The sequence below is a fragment of the Mytilus trossulus genome, chromosome 1 (genome assembly GCF_036588685.1).
Source record: "Mytilus trossulus isolate FHL-02 chromosome 1, PNRI_Mtr1.1.1.hap1, whole genome shotgun sequence".
NCBI classification, from domain to species: domain Eukaryota; kingdom Metazoa; phylum Mollusca; class Bivalvia; order Mytilida; family Mytilidae; genus Mytilus; species Mytilus trossulus.
The window spans coordinates 46,171,090-46,179,852 of record NC_086373.1 but is presented as its reverse complement, the minus strand read 5'-3'; positions in this window follow the sequence as shown (position 1 = coordinate 46,179,852).

Here is an 8,763-nt window from a genome sequence, read left to right as displayed (position 1 = left end):
TAATTTAATTGTGGTTCTTTTTTAACAAGACGAGGGGAACTTATCTTATTGGATTTTTGCATGACATTGATTTAGGGAAAACAATATGCTCAGGATAAAGTTGTTCGTTTATAAGAATATAAGTTATTCTGAAACTCAGATAAAATTGACCTTATATGGATTTGGCTATTATTTCTAGTTTTTTTTTTGTCATATCATTCTTCAGCCGTTTCAGTTCTTGATCAATGTTCTTCACAATGTTCGTCTTCGAGCGATCCTGATAAGAGTTACTAGTAATCCAGAAAGGCGCTTCAAACGCAAGCAATTTATATTTGAATTTCTTCCCATTTAAATTACATGTTCATGCCAGATATTATATTTTAATTGCATGATTGTCTGTGCCGTGTCAGTGCATAATGACTATTATAAGGAAGAAATTAAATTATGAATCAAGCATTTTCAGTAGTAATAATAGATCTTGTTATTAGCGACATAGACACATTTTTCGTTTCATCATCTCCAAAAATCTCTAACGAAATATATATCAGTTTCATCATTCAATTAAATTTATCTCTGAATTTTCAAGCGAGAAAATTGCTTTTCTCGACACCACCACATTTGTAAAAAAACGGGGTCATGACAACTGATCTCAACACAAAGAAAACTGATAAATATCATTTTCCTTCTCCAAGAAGTTGTCACCCGAACACTGCTTCAGGAGCATTTCTAACAATCAAGCCATCAGACCAAAGCGAATTAGCTCCTCGGAATCCAAACTCAACTATCGTTTGGGACAACTCAGAAATCAACTTAAATCAAGAGGATACAAAACCAAAAATATCACAGACGCTTTTGATAAATCCCAAGAAAAAGATCAGGAGATCATCATGGAATACAAAGATAAGACGAGACGCCCAGATATAATTGCGTTTGTTGTCACCTTCCATCCTGACTGACACATATTTCATCTACTGTCGACAAGCATGCACTGGCGTCTTATCGAAAATGACTCTTCCTTAAAAGAAATTTTTCGATCACCTCCTGTTATTGCCTATCGGGGACCCTAAAATCTTAAAGATTTACTTGTCACATCTACGGTAAAAAGAAACAATAGACTTCTAACATTGGGTGTTACAAACAATACGGAAGAAGCAATTGTAAGTGCTGTTAAGTCTCCAACACTGGTCACTTTTTCAGCAGCACAGTAACGAAGCAGCGATACAACACCTATGTTACATCTAATTGTAAAACGGAAAATAGTATTTATATTCTTACTTGTGGAACTTGCAAGCTGCAGTATGTTGGCGAAAAAGAAACTAAATTCAACATCACACTTAATAATCACCGGTCTTTTTATATAAAAGGTAGAAACTGCACATTCACGAGACCCCTATTAAGAACAGTCCATACTTTTGAAAATATCACCTTTCATATAATTGAGGTAAATCAAACTTGGTACTCCCAAAGTAGAAAACAGAGAGATAGATTCTGGATGCATCAGCTACGTACTCTTGAACATGTTGAACCTGATGGACTGAATGGAAGAGATGAAAAACAGTTTTACTCAAAACCAAAGGAATAAATCCTGAACGTCATTCTATTTAACTAAAACAACTATTTGTTTTGATTTAAGAATTGCTATGTATAATAAGCGGCATTTTTTTTTATATACATTGAACATTAGGCTGCTAAAATTTGTCTCTTTACAGTCTCTAATTTTTTTACCTGGTTGGCTGCACGCGCCTGATGAAGCTATTTTTTGAGAAAAAATATTGCGTGAATATATAAAATATAACAACTATTTTTTATAACACTCATTTGTGTGTTAAAGTTGCATTCTTAGGCACTTATATTATAGAATCATATTCAAAACAGTGTGGCTGTGGCCATTGATTGACGTCCTTAATTCATTCAATGACTGGGACAGATTATGTGAACGTTTGTCTGTAACGACACTGCTCACTACTTACTTACAGATTGTAGCAAAGCAAAGAAAGAATTACGAAAATCACAAAGACTTTATAAACATTATGGGTCAAATATTTTTAAAGATAGATTACTACAGAGTGAGATATACTATAAGAAATGGATGGATGGAAATATTAAGAAATTAAATGCAGATATGAGTGACAACATGAAAAAAATGAAAAATCAAAATCAAAAAGAATTTTGGAAATTGTTTAATAAGGGACGTCAAAGAGAAAAAAGCAATATATCTATTGGAACATTATTTGATTTTTTTTTTAAAGATTTGAATAAGAACAAGTTTGAAGATGAATTTATTATTGAAAACGATGTGAGCTCATCTTGTGACGATGCCACACTTAATTGTGTAATTACACGAGAAGAAATTTTAAAAGCTGTTAAAAAGGCGAAGAATAAAAAATCGCCTGGGGCAGATCAAATCATTAATGAATACATTGCTTCATCTCTAGACAATATGATTGATATGGGCGTATGACATTTGCGCCGATTTTGAAAATGTTCATTCTTTCATTTGCGCCGATTTCATTTTTTCATTTGCGCCGATTTTATATTTGCTCCTAATTAGATTTACAGGTAAGTTAAAACTTATACATTTACTGTGCATTGGTCAAATCTGGCTATAATTTTTTTATTATCCATGTTTAAGTTAATTTTGATTCATATTGTTCTGGAACTTCGTTGTAACTTGATGGACATATTGCACTCTGAAACGGACCGAGGAGTCAATTCTTTAATTATCGAGGGCCATATAAATCGGAAGGTCAGTGTTCTGAAACATAACTACATATCTTACATACGTACCGTAAAATCGTGTAAAGCCAGATTTACCACGGATTCTATTGTCAAAACACAGATCGAGCATAACCATGTGGCAAATGTCCGAAAGACAGATGCTTAAGAACTACGGATACGGTCAACAATGAAAAAAGTCTGGAGATGTATCTTGTATGCCTTCTTCCACCTTCCAGTGGTGAGCAGGAGACAACGGTTATATACAAGTTGTGATTGACAATTCATTACATTTGTACAAGTGGCAAATGGAAGAGGTCTATAATGATAAATGAAAAATAACATGGCTTGGATGGAGAGTTTTCTCATTGACACTCATATCACACCTTCTTATATCTATTCACCTGTAATTTACCTGTAATAAAATCGGCGCAAATGAAAACAAAAATCGACGCAAATGAAAGAAAGAATCGGCGCAAATGAAATGCAGATCGGCGCAAATGCAAAACGCCGGATTGATATATACATAAAATTGTTTAATCTTATTTTTGATACGGGTATATTGCCGGAAGCCTGGCTTATTGGAAATGTGATACCAATATTTAAGAACAAGGGGTGTAAATTAGATCCAAAAAATTATAGACCGATAACTTTATTGTCGTGCTTGGGAAAAATATTTACATCTATTCTTAATGACAGGTTGGGGTTTTTCGTTGATGAATTGAATATATTTAATGCAAATCAAGCCGGCTTCCGACATGGTTACTCTACAACAGATCATATTTTTTCTTTATATGCACTTTTTGAACTTCTCAGTGTTAAAAAGAAAAAGCTTTTTTGCGCTTTTGTAGATTTTGAAAAGGCGTTTGATTTTGTACACCGTAATTCTTTATTATATAAACTCCTTTTGAATAATGTAAAAGGAAAGTTTCTTATAGTTGTTAAAAATATTATGATGATGTTAAATCACGTATTGTCCATAATAATAATTTATCTGACATGTTTGCTAGTGAAATTGGTGTTAGACAAGGGGAAAATCTTTCTCCTTTGTTATTCTCTCTATATTTGAACAATTTACAGCAGTATTTAGAAAATGTTAACATAAGTGGTGTACAATCTGTAACATTAGATATTGAAAATGAACTTAATATATACCTAAAATTGTTTGTATTATTATATGCCGATGATACTATTTTACTTGCTGAATCAAGTTCAGATTTACAGTTACTTTTAAATAATTTTTCAAAGTATTGTAATAATTGGAAATTAAAAATCAATGTTAGCAAAACCAAAGTGATGGTTTTTACAAGAGGAAGAATATCCAATAATTTGAAATTTTGTATTGAAAATGAAGAAATAGAGATAGTTAAACATTATAAATACCTTGGTGTTATTTTTTTCTAGAAATGCATCTTTTTTCGAAACTAGGAAATATTTACGAGACCAAGCAACTAAAGCTATGTATAGTGTTATCAAGAAGAGCAGATTGAATCACTTATCGATTGAATGCCAACTAGATATGTTTGATAAAGCTGGTGTACCCATTCTTCTATACGGGGCTGAAATTTGGGGATATGAAAATTTTGATATACTTGAGCGAGTGCATTTGAAATTCTGTAAGCACATTTTAAAACTTAAAAGCTCGACTCCAAATTTTATGATTTATGGAGAACTTGGGAGATACCCCATTTCTTTATATGCTAAACTACGAATGATCAACTTTTGGTGTCGCCTTCTTGATAATACGAAGTAAGATAAATTATCCTGTATACTTTATAAATTATTATTCATTAATTATAAAAATTATGGTATTGAAAATAAATGGATTTTATGTATTAAGAAAATATTTGATGAATGTGGCATGTCAAATATATGGCATTGCCAAGATTATTTTAACAAAAAATGGATAAAATTAAGTATTGACGAAAGCTTAAAGACCAATTTAGACAAGAGTGGTGTGCAGATTTACAGCAATCCTCAAAAAGTTTATGTTATAGAATTTTCAAGACTGAATTTAAATTCGAAAAGTATTTATCGATTTTGCCTTTTAATTTTTTATATTCTTTGTGTAAATTTTGATGCGAAAATCATCGTTTGCCAGTGGAGACGGGAAGGTGGCAAACTATTCCGAGATCGGAAAGGTCTTGTCATCTCTGCAGCTCAAGAGATATTGGTAATGAATTTCACTACATTTTGTCATGCAATTTTTTTAACATTGAAAGAGAAAAATATTTACCACATTATGGTAAACAAAATGCTAACATTATAAAATTTAAAAATGTATTCTTATCTGAAAATATTGTAGAACTAGAAAAAATGTGTAGATTTATACAATACATATCATTGAAAGTCTGTCCTCCTGGTTAGAGGAACTGTAATAATATTATAATGTTATTTGTTTTCACACATGCGAAACAAAATATGTATTATATATGCACTGTTATTTTCTCTGTAGCTATGTACTAGTTTATGAGAATAAAATCATTCATACTTATTATAGAATTTAAACTGTAGGGTCACCAAAGGTTCTTAACGCCTTTAATAATGAAATAATCCGAAAAATTAATCAGGAATAACCTTTATGTTTTGATTAATATTATTGATATAAATCATATCATCGTGTTATTCATGATTAATTTTTCAAATTACTTTATTTAGCTATTGAGAACCTTTGGTAACCCCACAGTTTAAGTGTCTTTAACAATTACATAGTGAGCAGTGGTCGTTACAGACAAACGTTCACATAATCTGTCTCAGTCAATGGGTTAATTTCGGACGTCAATCAATGGCCACAGCCACACTGTTTTGCATATGATTCTATATAAATCTCTAGATTCGCCTTCCGTGACAAGGTATCACTGCGACTATTGAAGTTGTATTTTTATATAGCGGATGTGGTCGAGTGGTCTAGAGCGCTGGACATAAGGCTAAGCGATTGGTGCTATAGTGTATCAAAGGTGTGAGTTTGAATCCCGCTGAGGGACAGACAAAAAAATGTCAACATTAAAAGCTAAATCTAACACTGTTGGGAGTAGTTTTTTATAGACTTATATATATATATAGCAGTAAAACAAATGTACGTATGAACATTAAAGAGACGGCTGTGTGATAATCAATTTTAAGGTGGTAGTATGTGGGACCGAGGATTCAACCGTCTTGGATCACAAAAAGCCGCGATAGATTGGTTTTGATTGTTTTACTGAATCTTTGATACGGAAACCAATTTATTTGTGGGACTTACATTTAAAAATGTAAAAACTAATAATGATTCTTTTCAAGAATGCTGAGCTAATTAGGGTTACAATAAATTATTTTATTTTCTGAAAGGTTTGAAGAACTAATTTCTCGTATTTCGTATTAAAATTCTTTTTTTCGTTATAGCAAAACATTATTGCTTTCTTGATATAATCGTCACAAAATTTAAAAATATTTGATCTACCAGTAGATTGAAAACAAAAATCGTAAATATTTTAATTTTATTTTCTAAACGGTTAGATGTTAACTTCATATGCACATTTTAATTTATTGTTCAAACATAGTTTTTTGTTTAAACTCCAATATTTGCTTTCTTTTAAACAAATCTTACAACGAAAAAAAAAGAAAAGAAACACAACATATTTGAAAAGTGTGCATTTAAGACAACTGTTCGATCAAGTTTACTTAAATGCAAACTGGATTAAGAGCTGTTTCTGAAAGAGGTGTTTCCAAAATTGAAACATTGTGATACAAAGAAAATAACAGAAATAAAACCTGTCGTATTGTAATGGTGAAAAAAGACCCGCTTACAGAATAGCCTCACTAAGTATAATAATTTATAAGTAGGAGTTTTATATAGTTTTAACCGGAACTGACATCCACATTATCAATGCTTTAAGCCAAAAGAACCACATATCAATCTATGAAGATGTTTATTTTAACTGGACAAATAAACAATACTAAACAAAGTCATTAGTGTCTATTAGTAGAATTTTTACCTTAAACAAGTGACATTGTTTTAGTATCTAGTAAGTTTACATGTTTCAGATAAGAGAAGAAATTTAAACATACTGTAGTGCAAAGACTTATTACAGGCGTCAAGCTTTAGATCAGTCAGGATTCTACTTCGTCAAAATTATCTCCCCATTACGCTAGTTCTTTTACAGGGAAAACGGTACTATTTATTCTGCCATAGGCGACAATATTAACATTTTCTAAATTTACCACGGCACTTTTTAAGATAAAAACCTGGATAAAACAGTTATATGTTGTGTTAGTACTTTATTTTTCTGTTTTAAAAATTAAAGTCAAATAGTATCATGACCAACTTCCAACGGAGCTTGTTTATGTTATCCATGCCCACCGTCATTTTGCACCAAATTTATGAAATTTCGGAAGTCTTTTTGAATAATTCTCTAGAAAATATTTCAATAGGTTTCAAAATTTATATTGTAAATATACACACTGCAGTTATTCATAGATAAATAAAAAAAAAATATATTGTACCCTTATATCCAATCACAGCGCTCATAATTTGACTTCCTTCACCTGCCTTGGGTACACAAAATGCTAGGAAAATGTAATACTACTGTTTTCCCTACACAATCGTAGAAATGGAAGCCATTGTAGGGATGACGCGCTACCAATTTTGCTCTTGGAAACCGATAAATTTATCCACATTGCACCATTACGATCCTCATATGTCAGTTGTATTTTAAAAGACAAATGTATCAACTAGCTAACGAGCATCAGTTAATGATCTTGTCTGCATTGATTTAACTTAAAACTATTTTCTGATCGGTTGTCAGGTGGAATTTTCGAAAATTCATAAACATTTAAAAAAAATCTAATTAAATATTTCGTGGAAAGGCAGACTAGATTTTTTTAGTGATTGAAGACTATAAACCCTAGTTATCACATACAAAAAATATAATTTTTCGAAGATATGCATTTTCATCATCCAACTTGAAAAACTGTCGCCAAGTACTTTCAGTAAAAAAAAATAGCTTTTCGAAATCACCTACTCTGCCTTCACATAGAGCGCTTCGATCTAAAACAATTGCCGTATTTGTCCAATTAGAATCGAAATAATTCATGGGGGCTTGAATATATCGTGATTTTACTACGGGTTGGCCCTTTCTGACAGACATTTTACCATGAGCGATTATTTCTTAATTAAAAAAAGAATCGTAATAAACATTTTTTCTGAATATAGCTATTTATTACATTGGTAACATTGATTTCCCAGTTAAATAAAAACCGATAATTTCACATGTGAAACGTGGTTATTTCACTCTCTGGCGTCAGACAACAATAGACGTTGTCAAGACGTCGATAACAGCGGACCAAAACAAATTGTGAATGTGTAGATAAAAGATATAGTTCCTTACATGTTTTACATTAATTTCTTTATAAAAAAGCCATTTGCCAATGTAATAAAAAGAATAACTAATTAAAGAATTCAAATATCGAAAAATATTCAACTTGTGACCGAACAACACTGATAATTAATTCATGCGCCACGCGCATTCATGAATTAATGTGTTGTTCGGTCACTCGTTGAATATTTTTCTCTATTTGAATTCTTCGATTAGTTATTCTATAAAGATTATTCTCCTTTAAGTAAGAAAATGCAAAGTCCTAAATTGAATGCAATTGTATTTTTTATTATTATTAAATCATATCAAAAGCTGTATTGCTGGTGTGTTTTGTGTATGCGAATTTTTGTGCTTCTTTGGTTTGTATAACGTGACTCCGTACTTTTAAAGATCCCGTCATTATGTTATTGTTCTATTATGTGTCATTATGTTATTGTTCTATTATGTGTCATTATGTTATTGTTCTATTATAAATTTGATAATACTTTGAACGACAAACGACACAATTATTTTACTCGCGTAGTGGTATTAGCCATATATGCATTCTTAAAAATTCTAAAGAACTTCTGGATAATTTTAAATATCGGTCTGTTTCTGAAATTAATTCTAACATAACTTTTGATTTTTTAACCCTGCATACCACCATTCCCCATGTGAAATTATAATTGTTTTGAATATACATTGAACGACAAAATTCTTCCTATGTGACTTTTAA